This window comes from Ictidomys tridecemlineatus, chromosome 3 (genome assembly GCF_052094955.1).
Source record: "Ictidomys tridecemlineatus isolate mIctTri1 chromosome 3, mIctTri1.hap1, whole genome shotgun sequence".
NCBI lineage: Eukaryota > Metazoa > Chordata > Mammalia > Rodentia > Sciuridae > Ictidomys > Ictidomys tridecemlineatus.
This window is the reverse complement of record NC_135479.1, coordinates 157,349,469-157,366,068: the sequence shown is the minus strand read 5'-3', so window position 1 is coordinate 157,366,068 and position 16,600 is coordinate 157,349,469. Positions and strand designations below refer to the sequence as shown.

The 16,600-nt window shown below is 36.3% G+C and overlaps 1 protein-coding gene across 2 annotated transcripts in view; it reads right to left on the bottom strand.

Moving 5' to 3' along the window:
* Morc1 (MORC family CW-type zinc finger 1) overlaps positions 1 to 16,600 on the bottom strand; it is a 148,249-nt gene that overhangs the window by 106,670 nt on the left and 24,979 nt on the right. The gene's annotated exons all lie outside the window — the stretch shown is intronic.

Genomic DNA, 16,600 nt, shown 5'->3' with positions numbered 1-16,600 from the left:
GAAAACTTCCCTCAGAAGCTGCACATTGCTGGAAATCACCACGTAGACGAGCTCTAGGGACTTCTGTATCAAAGCCCACTTACGGACCGTAAGTCCTCTTTGCTTACACAAGACCTGACATCAAACAAGGAGTTAGACAAGAAATAAAGATAAAAACCAGCCCAGACACACTTAGGAAGTGATGCTCTCTACTTCCAGACTGCAGACGAACTTGGCTATCATGAAGGGCTTCCAGGTCACATAGAGAGTGGGGAGCAGTAAACCCATTGCTTCACAATTCTTCCTTGGACCAGAGTGAGACGACTATGAAAAGGAACCAAAAGGCCCACCCAAGAAGGACTGCTCAATACGGTTACCCCATTGCCAGTTCTCAGTAAAGGACAGAACTCCAAGGTATTTTTGAAAATGAAGCCATAAGAAATCCAAGATTTCCTGATTGAATGTAAGTTCCTTCAGATGCTATCCAAAGTTCAATTAAAAGGTCAAGAATTTCTTTTAATTGTTTAAAGAGAAATTCTTTTAAAGTAAGCCAGGAGTAGAATTTTCCCAATATAAATTAATAAAAGAATCTAGTCCATGGCTATTACTTCATCAACACTAATGCATTTTTTAATGTAACCAGAAAAATCGTCTGCATTAGAGTGACACACGACAATAATGTGGTTTCTTTTAGAGCACCAGAAGTTGTACAATTAATTCTTTCTTCACCTATAAAAGAAGAAAGCTTTCCTGGGATGTTATAAGCATCCATAGGGCTTGTGCCATTGTTGAAACCCTTTCTAGACCTCCTGATTTGAAGGGCTCCAAGGTCAAATAGAGAGCAGGGACCAGTAAATGCATCATTTTCACAATTCTTCCTTGGACCAGAGCAAGACAAACGTGGTGGAGAGGATCCCAAAGGCTTACCTAAGAGGGACTGCTCACATCTAACCAGGAAATCCTTGGATTTCTTATGGATTCACCTTCATTTTAAAAAATATCTTGGAGTTCTGCCCTTTCTGGATCTCCTGATTGGAAATTACCCTAAGAGTGAGTGGCTCCTTCTTTATATTCTCCTAAAGCTAGCAAATATCTATAATTTGAAGGGATGAGTTAAAAGTAAGTCAAAGTGGTGTTTGAGAATTTGAGAAATATGGTGAGAGATCAAACTGATTAAACAAATTTTGGTGTATACCTACAGAATATGTGTATACCTGTGTGTATATCTGAATAATACCTCTACCTTTTGAAAGCTCAATTTATCTTCTCATTCTATAAACGTTGATAGGTAAATATTCATAGCATGCATATTGGATGTCCTCGCTCTGTTAGAAGACTCCTGGAAGGACTCATGTTTCTTATTATGTAATTGAATTCATGACTAAGCTTTATCACAGAGTTGTAGTAAGAACATGCAGAGGTTCATGGGAGGAAAAAAATACATGGAGACTGGAGGAATCCATATGTCAGCTTTCTTAAGTTGTATTCCTCTCAAGAAGGATCACACAGAACACACTCTCCACTCAACTATGAAAAATACAGCAACATATGTGTGATGTATCTGTCTAGGAAAGACCCCCAGAGACTCAATTACTAAAGTTTTTTAGGCATCTTCTGCTTTAGGATGTATCAAAGTTCCGGGAACACAGAAGGAAAGTAGATTTCTAGCATGTAATCTTGTTTGCACAGTCTAGACATAGAAATCCACCCTTCTCAGTATGGAAAAGTTTTATATCCGTATTGGGAATGGTGTCTTATTAAAGTTCCCCAAATCTAGCCATGGACCAACCTTGCAAGCAAGCCTGGACACCAGTTATGTTTCTGCTCACATGCCTACTTCTCCAAGTGTCTGTTTACTTGTGAAAAACAGAATGGTAATGCCTCTAACTTGTGAGGTCTGTGGTAGAAAGAAAAAAAAAAGAAGGTTAAATATAAAAACTGTTGGGCTGAGGATGTGGCTCAAGCGGTAACGCGCTTGCCTGGCATGCGGGGGGCGCTGGGTTCGATCCTCGGCACCACATAAAAATAAAATAAAGATGTTGTGCCCACCGAAAACTAAAAAATAAATATTAAAAAATTCTCTCTCTCTCTCTCTCTCTCTCTCTCTCTCTCTCTCTCTCTCTCTCTCTCTAAAAGAAAACTGTATATGGAATGGAGTATACATTTCAAATTGCTTTGGATAATGCATAAGATTCTTCGTGATCTGGCTCTCAGCCTCATCTCTTCTTGTCTACTTCAGTGGAGCCATTTAGGACCACTCTTAGTTCCCAGACAAGGGATCTTGCTTTCTCAGCCCCAAGGCATGGCATAGTCAATTCTTTGGTCACTCTTGGTTAGCTCTTTCCACCCTTTAGGATATGGCTTTGAGATCTCACTTCCTTTCCAAGTCCTCCATCACTTCCCAAGAATGGTGAAGCCTTCTCCTCAGGGCTCCTTTCCTGCATCACCTACCCCTCAGCATTGCACCTGCCTGTATATGTGTCTCCCCATCAGGGTGTAAATTCCGTGAGGCTAATATCTGCTGAATGAATGGCAATCTTTCAGAAAAAAACAGCAGAGAATTTTCTTTATAGGACTTTTGATGGAAAATCATTTTCAATGATGATACTATCATCTTTATAAATAAAGCCATTCACTTGGGAAACTGAAAAATTAATGTGCTCAGTAGTCAGGACATCTTCAGAAGATGAAAGAAAATAATACTGTTATTCTCCATTCATAAGGAACCACTTAATATATGCTCCTCGGGGCTTTTTCTTGTCTTGTTTCCGCCTAAGTGTCTTTCTTTTTCAGTCTCATTACAGTTTACCAGAAATCTACACCTCTCTATCATGTGTATCATTCTTACTTTCTACTTAAGTGTCTATGACAAAGAAATGAACAAAAGAAGATAGAGGAAAACTCCCCAACATGTAGATAGACACACAGAGTCACATGATAGACATAAAAAAAAAAAAAAGAAGAGTATCTTATGGCTGTAAGTGGCTTTGGAGTCTGTGTAATATAATAAAGGGAGACAGAGTAGAATCAATGTTATTGTTCCTATTCAGCCTTGGTTTCTTAAGTCACTCCCCACTGTACCCTTCAGTTCTGGCTGTACCTTCCGTGTGGTCTCTTTCTTCTCCCAACTTCTCCACATTATTATACTGTGGTTTAAAATGCTGCTCTATGCATGGCATATGGTGGGTGGGCTGGTGCTGCAGGGCTAGAAGGTGAGGCTCTGTATCAATGTCACATCTCCTTTACTGATTCAGATGCTCTGTGTGTAGAGTTGAGAATGTGAGTTTGTTAAAAGTACCCATAAGACTCCTTTAACTCTACCAGGTTCACAGACCACTGCCCCGCAGACCTAGAGGATAGGTGCTATATAAGGCATGTTGCCTAAAACCTTGCAGGTCTTCAGACCTGATACCATCTCTACATTTGTCTACACTGGACACAAAGACAACAGACCCCCAACCAGCCCAACACCTGTGCTGCCCCTATTCTACAGTCTGATTGTCCCCATCAAAACTCAAATTAAAACTTAACCCCCATTGTGCAGTAGGAAGAGGGACCTGGTGGGATCTTTAAGAGGTCACAAGAGCTCTGCTCTCCTGAAAGGAATAATGCATTCATAGCCTTACAGATTAATGAGTTGGTAGGTTATTTCAAGTGTGTGTCTATTATAAAAAGCTCCATTTGACTCTTGTCTTTTGCATGGGCCCCTCTTACTGATGTCCTTTGCTGCTTTGGGAATTAACAGAAAATTCCAATTTCAAAAAGGCCTTTGTCAGAAGAAGAGCCTTGACCTTGGACCTCCCAGGCTCCAGACACATGGACTGAATAAAACTATTCTCTATGATATATCCTGAAGTCAAATATTTTGTTAAAGCAACAGAAAACAGAGTAAAACACCTTATTAGATGCTTAGTTGAGACACTAACTCTAGGCACTGAAACAGTCCCTTTTGTAATATCTTAGAAGTTTTATTCACAAAAATACTGTATATAAATTGTTTTATTCATAAAAATACTGTATATAAGTTGTTTTCTGAATTTTACCTAAAATTTTTTTAACTTTGAAGGTTTATCTAAATTTAATCTTAAGGGTAGATTATATCTAAGAAAAATGGCAACTCAAAAAGGTAATCTAAAAGAAAAGTTATAAGCTCCTCGAAGTAATAAAAGCAAGTCTTTTTGTGACAACTATGGTATGGCACGCAGCACAGTAAGACAGTTTGAGGCTGTAACTCGAGGTGTTCCCAGCCGGCTCAGTTAAGACACAACTACAGACATTATGGAATGCTGCCCAATGACTGTCAATTAAGAAACATGTTGGCCGTGGCACCTAATTTCAAAACATTACTTAGGGCAAAATTTTAACTCCATTAATCTGTATTATGTCATCAGTCTCAGAACTGTTGTTTGGATCGATCTCTCTAAATGCCTGAGTTCCTCAGCCATGTGGATTCCAAGGACATGGCAGGCCCCTCTGATGACAGCCAATTCTACAATATGCTTCTTTTTTTTAATTAGAATCTGCACTTTCTTTGTTTTTTACAAAGTTCAGTATAGATGATATTTACAATGTTGAGAAGATATTAAGTAACGGAAAGCACTAAGAGCACAAGGAAATCGTGTGCCTGCCTATATTGGCCAGCTGAAAAGGACAGATGATCTTGACCCCCAAAAAGGGAATTAGGAAAAACACTATTGGGATTAAAGAGATTCTGAAGGTGACAGAAACACTTTACAAAACTTCTGAAACTACCCCTCTCCAGCCTAATAAATACCACCAATAATCTTCAGGGATGGAAGACACGAATTTCATCACTGAGAGTGATTTGCCATATCCTTAGAAAATCACCCAGACATTGACACTTCATTCAGTTTACCTGAAGTTAGTCCATTTATTGTTTGCTATGCACCAGCACTGACTTAGTTTTCTATTACAGAAGCTAAGAAACATTCTAGCAAGTGCTAGAAAGAAATGTAGGGGAAAGCAGAATGGCTACAGGGAGCTGGAAGTAAAATGCACTGAGGTTTTCTATGTGCTGGGTACTGTGTGTATTCTGTTTCAATAGCACTCCTAGGAAGTAGATAGTGTTCTATTTTTGTTTATTTTTTTATGTGGTGCTGAGGATTGAACCCAGGGCCTCCTCACTCATGCAAAGCAAGTGCTCTACCACTGAGCTACAATCCCAGCCCATAGATAGTGTTCCTGCCTGAATTTATAGATGAAACCAGAGAAGTTCAGAGACCATAGGTAACTTGTCACTAAAACAGCTCTTCCAACAGAACTCAAGCCGCTGATAGACAATAAGCTGAGGACTCTGGTCTCTTCGACTTGTTACCACAAATGGGGATCTGGTGCTACTGCTTCCTAATTCTATACATACCTTACTATACACAGAGTAAATGATGCGACATTAGACAACCAACAGCCCCCAGCCATTCAATTAATCTTAACATCTCTGCTGGCAAACCATGCCACCAGGTAAAGGAACATGTTTTGAAAAATTAAGACAGAATCAGTGTGGCAGAGTGGGAATACATTAGTCTCCTGGTGACAACCAAGGAAGAATATTAATGACACTTGTGAGTCTAGAGAGGAGTGAGAGCCAGGAAAGCCAGTCTAGGAGATGATAGGCAGCGTATCACGCAGCCTGCTGCAGAACACTGTTAACACTTCAAGTCTCTCGCAGAGTGAAGCAGGAAGTCGTTGAAGACTTTCTACACAGAGGATTTAGAAGACTGCTCTGGCTGCTACTGAGGGGCAATGGCAGAATAGTTTTTAGATGGGGCCAAGGGTAGAAGCAGAGAGACCAGTGTACCAATGGAGCACTACTATAATACACCAGGTAAGTGAGATATGATGGTGGCAGGATTGTGGCAGTAGAGATGATAAATGGTTGGATTTGGATCTATTTTAAGGCAGAACCAATATGAACAAAGCCCATCAGAGCCCTCCAATGGCTTAATGTAAAAAATAATAAATAGACAAAACCCACAGATACACACACTGTGGGGATTCTTAAAGGTTAAGAGAAAAAAGCTATTCAAGGGGAAAACAAGGCATTTATAAAAATTCAATTAGCACATCTACATCAGAATTCTCATTACCAACATGGATTTAAGAAGTCAAAAGATTAATAAGTTCTAAAGGAAAGTATTTTGGAACCAATATTTCTATATCCATTTAAACAATTTCATAATGAAAGAGAAAAATAAAAATACTCTTAGAATACAAAGTTCCCTGAAGTTCATTTCTAACATATTTTGAAAGAATCACTCAAGGATATAATCCAGCAAATGAACCAATACATTCAAGAAACAAGAGAATGGGATGGAAGATAGAGTAGTAAGTAGAGGAAATAGTAAATCTCAAGATTTAGGCTAAATGGTTATTTTTGCATGATGAGACAGTGTAAAAATGTGTAACTAAACTTCTAAATAAACCAATACAAAATGGTGGAACTGGGGAGTTAAAGAAGTGAAAGCATAATAAGGTGTTGTTTTATTTGTGAGACAATATAGTAAAAACTAACTTACGCTGATAAAATTGCAAGTTAAAACATGTTTATAAAAATGTAAAAGTAAACCACTGAAAGAATACAATGGAACAAGCAATTTTCAAATCAATGGAATGTGAAAAAAATTCACAGTTCAACCATTCTCACAAAGAGAAAGAGAGGGAAAATAAAGAACAAAATAAAATGGAAACATAGAAAAACAAGAAAAGACAAACAGCAAAAGAAGTTGAATACAAAACATAATATGAGAGAGTGAGTCTGACCACACATTTGTCATAATAAATGTAAATTAAATTAAATAAAATATAAATACACTCAAATTGAGAGGAAATTTAAATATTGTTTATAAGAGACAAGCCAAAATCAAAATATCACTGTTGGAAACAAAGTTGGGGCAACATATAGAGTAAGGAAAGTTAACCAAAAAAAGCAAGTGTAGAGGTTAATATTCAGCAAAATGGAAACAAGGGAGAAACATTAACTGGGACATATAAGGATATTACACATTAGTAAATATTCAGGTAAGATGATATGCAAGTTATACCAGGCATGGTGCACACTTATGGTCCCAATAACTCAGGAGGCTGAGGCAGGAGGAAGGCAAGTTCAAAGCCAACCTCCGCAACTCAGTGAGACCCTAAGTGAATCAATGAGACCCTGTCTCTAAATAAAAAATAAAAAGACCTTGGGATTTAGTTCAGTGGTTAAGTCTCCAGTAACCCCCCCCCATCCCGATCCTCCCTGCAAATGATATATAAGTCACAAATTTAATGACTCAGAAATATAAATAGCCAAAACTAGAAGAAATGCAAGAAATACGAACAAGCCCTAAATGTTGAAGAAGATCCAAACAGACTGCTCCCAGAAACTGAGTTATTAAGAAGATGATCTTAAGAAAGACATAAAATATTTGAATAAGTTATTTCAAAATAAAAAGAAGAAAAAAAAATAGTGGGTAAAATCTAACGTGAACGACAGATACTGAAAAATCTAGATGATGCATTTTAAAACTCAGGTGGCAGAATAATTTCTATGGTTAGGAGAGGGAGGTTGAGGGAGCTGAGTGAATCAAGAGGCACTTTTACATTGCTTTATGTTCATGCAAGTTGGAATACTTTTCAATAAATGCCTTCACTCCCACTCCACCTCTGATCCAAAGATTAATGCCCCTGGGACAGGTGCTAAGCCAGGAAAGCAGGGGAGAGGAAAGTGAGGTGTAAGAGTAAAGAAAACCAATGCTTAGATCCAGCATTCAAAGGCATCTCTTACGTGAGATTGCAAATCCAAACCACGAAATTATAATTCCACATCTGTACTCACATAAAAGGTTTTATGTCCTTTGAATGAAATTAAAAACATCTGAATTGTAGCACTGTGATTCCATATCTGGCAAGAATGTGGAAGTAAAATCACAATCCTGTGGATTTTGCAGATGAAAATTCATGCTAACAACACGTGAGGTAATGATGGCACAGACGCATTTTAAAACCCTCCACCAGCCATCCATTTTCCATTTTCTCAGTCCTACTGTGCCCAATCAACACAGGACCTTTGAAAATGACTGTAAGTTTTAATCATCTATGTGATTGTGATTGAAGGTTACGAACATCTACCAGGAAGAAGAGGAGAAAAAGATTCACTCAAAATTTTGTTTTCTGAAAATGAACTCCTTCAAAAGAGGAGAAACATGCACAACTTGATAGGGAAAAAAGTTTACAAACGTTTGAGCTATGGGGCTTAAGTCTAGAGTTTCAAAAAAATCACTACAACATAAAAATAATACACATACACAGTGCAGCTCTGCAAAAACACCATCTCTTTTTCTGTTATCTATCAGTGCATTTTTATTTTCTTCAATATTCAATATCCTCAGCACTTTCCTTTCTCATTTCAAACTCTTGATTTTCTTTTGATTTTTTTTAATGAAGTTCATTTTCATGTATTTTTCCCCTCTCAAGGAACTGTGTCTAAGTTTAACCTGACATTCAATTTAAGATGATTCTTAACACTGAAAGCACAATCCATTTTCTACCTGCAGCCTGGAACTTAGGTGTGATTTCCTGGCTTTGTCCAGGTACCATATTCTCAGTTTCAAAATCCAATTTAGTGTATCACACATAAAATGCAAACTTCTGTGTCAGTGCATTCTAAAAGTCTTCTGAGTATTATCTACCTAAAGAGATTTTAAAATTTTTAATTGTAAACAGGGTCATCTTGAGAGTGATAATTGCCAAATTATTTAATACTACTGATTATGTGCTTGAACATCATCGCTACGGAAATCTTCATAATGTCACTGTCATTGTGAAAGAAGACACTGTCTTCTTTCTGCCTCCCACTGACTGATGACTGCTGCTAGAGCCTTCGCCTAAAGCAGAATGATAAAGGATTTTGATTTCTATATTTAAAATCAATGTCAAATATTCATAAGATCTATGTGAAATTTAGACTCTTTGATGCAGTAGTTTCCTACCTGGGAATTTGTCATAGGAGAATAATCCAAAGGAATAAATAAAAACTACCAGTATGAATGTTTATTTCAATATTATCCGAAGAATGTGAAGCATCAGGACCAATGCTACTACCCAAAAACATAGGAATAGTTATGTAAATTATGGCAAATCAATTCAAAGGACTATTTATAAAGCTACTTTATGAGTAGCTTTTTATTACAAAATCATTACGAAATTCAACTTACCAAAACTATGTAATAATTTAAAAGACAGTTTAGCAGCAAATCGTAAGTGAAAAAATAAAAATGATAAATGGCACTTGAAAACACTAGACTGCAATAATAAAATTAATTATCAATTATGACACATGAATTCATTTTCTTTAAAAAATTTTAAAATATTATTTTTTCACAGATTTTACAATAAAAAAATGGGAGGAAAGTAAATAATACCCAAAAAAACTTGTTCTCTGAGGACAATAAGAGCTTAAAAAGTTTTAATTTTTATAATTCTATACAATTTAATTATTTTCACAGAATCCTCAGTACTACCCCCATTTAAGACCAAACCTTAAAATTATAGTTTCAAGGTTGGAAATCTATTTTGGACAGATTCAGAGTCCTGCCCAGTGGTTATCAGGAGACAGGATAACAAGAAAAAGGAATATAGAGGATTTGTTATATTACACACCACCGCTTCTCAAAACTGAGAATATGAAAACTTCACCTAATTAGAAGCTTAAATATCAGAAGCTATAAACAGAGGAGGACCAAGGAAAAGACCCATAATGGATTAGAACTAATTACTCTTTTAGCCCTAAGAGCTATGTTTTATCTAGTCCTTTAGTGAGGAGGAGTTGGGTCAGAAACAACTGATCAGCCCATAATTGGTAACCGTATGCAGCAAATTGCTGTATGTGAATAAATTTAAAATATGCAGGCTCTTAGTTGAAAGGTGCTTGCGAGCGACAGGCAGGAGACAGCAGAGAAAACAGGAGTGGCTTTACTACCACTAAAGAAGCTACAGTGGCTTCTTGGACCCATGAAAGTACTCACATCAGAGCCGTGAAGTACAGAATCCTTATTACAGAAATTATGTCTCCTATTGATAACAATCCTTCCTCACGAAACCCTATCCCTGTCTTGGAAAGACTTTTCTTGTGACTAAATGATGAAATATTTTGTTGAAAAAAAAATTCTAGCAGTCAGTTTTCCAGAGTGAAACTGTATGTGTCATAGATGTGATTCATTTTCTTTCTTATTAACTGCTTAAATAGCTTGAGAAATTCTGGCTTCATTTAATACTCTAGAAACAGCAAAAACTTTCCTCAAAACTTAGCTGTGTCAAATTATTCCTCTAATAACGCATTGTTTTCTGACACTGGTGTTGAAATGCCAAGACACTCTGACAGATAACTGTTAGAGACTTTGTATTCAGAGCTTTTAAATAGCATGAAATATTGGTTTTGGAACCAGCTGTTCGGCAGAGGGCAGTGGCAGTGGGAATAGGAGAAGACAGTAATGGAGGTGCCGGTAACAATTTTGAACCTCCTTCCTGAAATAAGGCATTTTACTGTGGGCAACAGGGTTCCCAGCATTTTTACAACAGAAATTAGGTTGAATGTATTTTTTTCTAAAAGAACAAAAACATCCTATCTATGTATATTCAGAAATCCACATGTTGGAATATGAGAAAAATACATCAGAATGAAGTAGAAACAATAATCCAAGGGTGTGTTGTCAAACATTTAATTATCTGTCAAAGGGACGTTCTAAATTTCACTTCAAAGGCAAAAGAAAAGAGGGTGTCCAGTAATTTGGTCTCTTCACTTGGGTCTCTCAATAACTCAGTCTAAAGATCCACTGTCTAATATAGTAACAAGTGGTTATTGGACGCTAGTACAAATTCCTGTGTACTGTATGAGTAAAACACACACTGGATTCAGAGACTGAAAAAAAAGAACCCAAATGATCTCATTAATATTTTTCATATTGAAACTGAAATGGTAATATTTTGGGTATACTAGATTGAAACATTATTAAAAATCAATTTCATTTGCTTCCTTTTACCTAATGTGATTACTAGAAAATTTAAGATTAGGTATGTCACTCCTATTTGTAGCTCTTACATTACTATTAAACAGTAGTATATAAAATAAATTGAGGAGAATTAAATTACCTTTAAAAATCTTTTCTATATCTACAGGTCTGACATTAAGAAACAGCAGGCACAAGTTAATAGGTCTCTAATGAGAAACCTGGCTCGTGTCACTCTTTGGTTCTTTCTCCAAACTTTGTCATAAAGGCCCCTCAGGACCTTCTCTTTCTTTTTCCCATGGATCTCTAATAGTCAAGAAGAATGAATGCGTCTATTTATTTGAAAACTTCAAATGGAAGTTCATAAGGCTATCCTGGCAAAATAAAAATATTTCCATTTGGTCATATTCCTTTTAATTTCTCGATAAATTCTCATACAAGCTAATGTCTGTTTTTGATGATTTGTAATGAACAATAAATTTTGGACTGTAGGTTTTCATATCTACTTAAAAGATGACCTTATGACATTTGCCAGTAAATGGATAGAGTGAAATAAGCCAATCCTCAAAAAATAAAGGTCAAATGTTTTCTTTCCTGTGCAGAAGCTAACCCACAATAATGGGGAAAGTGTAAGAATAGGAGTTCAGACATCAGCCTGCAGGAACCCAGGCTCACAGTAGGCCCAGGTCCATCCCCTCCACTAGCAGGCAACTACTTGAGCCCAGACTCCGGCACAGGATTCCCCCTTCTGAACAGCAAATTGCCATGGGAGCCCAGGCCTGACCCAGATCCACCCCATAGGTCCAGGGTAGGTCTGAGTTTCCCCCCTTCCCCACCTGGAGACTAAGCCTAAACCACCTCCATCTTGGGACACTCTGGTCACCACCATAGCCTTCCACACACAGTAGTCCCTAACTTTTTGACAATATAAAGGGCCCAGAAGCATGTGCATCTCAGAGCAGGCATCCCAAAGAGAGTGTAAAGCCCACTCTTTTAGCCCCATCTCTGTAAGGCATTGCTTCCATCTTGGGTCGCTCAACTATTATCTCGAATTACCTCAGTTATTGCTGCCACCACCTTTAGATGCAGTAGCATACATTGAGGGACACCAGCAGGGTCTGGAAACCCAACACCAAGGTGAGGTACAGACAATCTGCACAAGTACTACAAGAATGTAGGGTAGAAACTGTAATATCTCAGGTCCACACTGCAAGAAAGGAAGACACATAGACAACACGAAAAAGCAAGGGAAGAAAGTGCCCCAAACAAACCAGAATACTATAATAACAGAACCCATGGACAATGAGATTGATAAAATGTCAGAGAAGGAGTTCAGAAGGTTCATAATTAAAATGATCTGTGAATTAAAGAATGTCCTAAATGAGCAAATACAGGCAAAAATTGATCACTCCAACAAAGAGATAAGAAAGCAAATACAGGTAGCAAAAGATTACTTCAGGAGAGAGATAGAGCTTCTGAAAAAAAAAAACAGTCATAAATCCTCAAAATGAAAGATGCAATAAACCAAATAAAAAACTCAATAGAAAGCATAATCAACAGACTAGATCACTTGCAAGAAAGTCAGATAATGAAGACAAAGTTGATCACACAGTGAAGACAGTAAGAAACCATGTACAGAACATCCACAAATTATGGGACAGCATCAAAAGACCAAATCTAAGAGTTATTGGGATAGAGGAAGGCACAAAGTTTCAAACCAAAGGAATGCACAATCTCTTCAATGAGATAATATCAGAAAATTTCCCAAGCATGAAAAATGAATTGGAAAACCAAATACAAGAGGCTTACAGGACACCAAATGTACAAAATTATAACAAATCTATACCAAGGCACATTATAATGAAAATGCCTAGCATACAGAATAAGGATAGAATCTTAAAAGCCACAAGAGAGAAGAATCAGATTACATATAGGGGGAGACCAATTTGTATCTCAGCAGATTTTTCAACCCAGACCCTCAAAGCCAAGAAATCAAGGAACAACATATATCAAGTTCTGAAAGAAAATGGATGCCAACCAAGAATCTTATATCCACTAAAAAATGACAAAATCATGGCATTTGCAAGGAAATGGATGGCATTAGAGCAGATTATGCTAAGTGAAGCTAGCCAATCCCTAAAAAACAAATGCCAAATGTTTTCTTTGATATAATGAGAGCAACTAAGAACAGAGCAGGGAGGAAGAGCATGAGAAGACGACTAACATTAAACAGGGATGAGAGGTGGAAGGGAAAGGGAGAGAGAAGGGAAATTGCATGGAAATGGAAGGAGACCCTCAGGGTTATACAAAATTACATACAAGAGGAAGTGAGGGGAAAGGGAAAAAAACAAGGGAGAGAAATGAATTACAGTAGAGGGGGTAGAGAGAGAAAATAGGAGGGGAGGGGAGGAGAGGGGGGATAGTAGAGGATAGAAAAGGCAACAGAATACGACAGTCACTAGTATGGCAGTATGTAAAAACATGGATGTGTAAGCGATGTGATTCTGCAATCTGTATACGGGGGAAAAATGGGAGTTCATAACCCACTTGAATCAAATGTATGAAATATGATATGTCAAGAGCTTTGTAATGTTTTGAACAACTAATAATAAAAGTTAAAATTAAAATTAAAAATCCAATTCTCTTAAAAAAAGAATATTATATCCAGCAAAACTAAGCTTTAGATTTGATAATAAAATAAAAACCTTCCATGATAAACAAATGTTTAAAGAATTTACAACTAGAAAGCCTGCACTACAAGACATCCTCAGCAAAATATTCCACAAAGAGGAAATGAAAAACAATGATGAAAATCAGCAGAGGGAGGTATTGCACTAAAGGAAAACCTAATCAGAGTAGAAACCAAATCATGTTAAATACCAAAAATTAAACAAAAATGGCTGGGAATACAAATCATGTCTCAATACTAACCCTGAATGTTAAAGGCCTAAATTCAGCAGTCAAAAGACATAGACTAGAAGATTGGATTTAAAAAAAAAAAAGACCAAACAATATGCTGCCTTCAAGAGACTCAACTTATAGGAAAAGACATCCACAGACTGAATGTGAAGGGTTGGGGAAAATCATACCACTCACTTAGGCTGTGGAAACAAGCAGGGATTTCTATCCTCATATCAAATAAAGTAGACTTCAAAGTAAAGTCAAAAGGATAAAGATGGACATTACATCTGCTCAAGGGAACCATACACCAATAAGATTTCACAATTATAAATATATATGCCCCAAACAATGGAGCGTCTATGTTCATCAAACAAACTCTTCTCAAGTTCAAGAGTCAAATAGACCACAACACAATAATTTTAGGGGACTTTAACACACCTCTTTCATCACTAGATATATCTTTCAAATAAAAGCTGAACAAAGAGAATATAGAACTCAATAATACAATCAATAACTTAGACTTTAACTGACATATATAGAATATTTCATCCTTCAACGAGAGAATACACTTTCTTCTCAGCAGCACATGGATCCTTCTCTAAAATAGACCATATATTATGCCACAAAGCAACTCTTAGCAAATATAAAAAAAAGTAGAGATACTACCCTGAATTCTACCAGATCATTATGGAATGAAATTAAAAATCAATGATAAAATAAAAAATAAAAGCTACTCCAACACCTGGAGACTAAATATGCTACTGAATGAACAGAAGACATCAAGGAGGAGATTAAAAAAAAATTTAGAGGTGAATGAGAACACAGATACAACATATTGAAATCTCTGAGACACTACGAAAGCAATTCTAAGAGAAAAAGTTCATTGTATAGAATTCATTCCTTAAAAGAAGAAACAGTCAACAAATAAATGACTTAACATTACATCTCAAAGCCCTAGAAAAAGAACAAATCAACACAAAATCAGTAGAAGACAGGAAATAATTAAAATCAGAGCTCAAATCAATGAAATTGAAACAAAAGAAACAACTGAAAAAACTGACAGAACAAAAAGTTGATTCTTTGAAAAAAATAAAATTGACAGACCCTTTGCCATGATAACAAAGTGAAGGAGAGAGAGAACTCAAATTACTAACATACATAATGAAAAAGGAAATATCACAACAGACACTGCAGAAATAAGAAAATAATTAGAAATTATTTTGAAAACTTGTACTCCAATAAAGTAGAAAATATCAAAGGCATAGAATAACAAATTTCTAGAGTCATATAATTTGCCCAAATTGAATCAAGATGATTTACACAATTTAAACAGATCAATATCAAGTGACAAAATAGGAGACACTATCAGAAGTCTACCAACCAAAAAAAATCCCAGGACCAGATGGATACACAGCCAAGTTACACAAGACCTTTAAAGAAGACCAGTTTGTATCTCAGCAGATACCAATACTCCTCAATTTATTTCAGAAAATAGAAAAAGAAGGAGCACTTCCAAGCTCATTCTACGAGGCCAATATCACCCTGATTCCAAAACCAGGCAAAGATACATCAAAGTAAGAAAACTTCCATCCAATATCTTAATGAACATAGATGTAAAAATTCTCAATAAAATTCTGGAAAATTGAATACAAAAATATATCAAAAAGATCGTGCACCATGATCAAGTGGGATTCATCCCAGGAATGCAAGGTTAGTTCAACGTACAGAAATCAATAAAATAATTCATCACATCAATAGACTCAAAGATAAGAATTATATAATCGGGGAGGGGGGATAGTAGAGATAGGAAAGGTAGCAGAATACAACAGTTACTATTATGGCATTATGTAAAAAAGTGGATGTGTAACCGATGTGATTCTGCAATCTTTGTAATGTTTTGAATAACCAATAAAAAAAACAATCATATAATCATCACAACAGTCACAGAAACAGCATTTGACAAAATACAGCACCCTTTATGTTCAAAACACTAGAAAAATTAGGGATAATAGGAACCTATCTCAACATCATAAAGGCTATCTATGCTAAACTCCAGGCCAACCTCATTCTAAATGGAGAAAAATTGAAGGCATTCCCTCTAAAAACTGGAACAAGACAGGATGCCCTCTTTCATCACTTCTATTTAACATAGTTCTTGAAACACTGGCCAGAGCAATTAGATGAAAGAAATTAAAGAAAAACACATAGGAAAAGAAGAAGTCAAATTGGCACTATTTGCTGATGATATGATTTCTATACCTAGAAGACCCTAAAAGTTCCACCAGAAAACTTCTAGAACTAGTAAATGAATACATCAAAGTAGCAGGACATTAAACTAATACCCACAAATCAAAGGCATTTCTGTATATCAGTGACAAATCCTCAGAAAGGGAAACCAGGAAAACTACCCCATTTACAATAGCCTCAAAATAAAATAAAATAAAATAAAATACTTGAGAGTCAACTTAACAAAAGAGGTGAAAGATCTATATAATGAAAATTACAGAACTCTAAAGAAAGAAATCAAAGAAAACCTTAGAAGATGGAAAGATCTACCTTACTCTTGGATAGGCAGAATTAATATTATCAAAATGACCATACTACCAAAAGCACTATACAAATCTAATGCAATTCTTATCAAAATCCCAATGACATTCCTCATAGAAATAGAAAAAGTAATCATGAAATTCATCTGGAAAAATAAGAGACCCAGAATA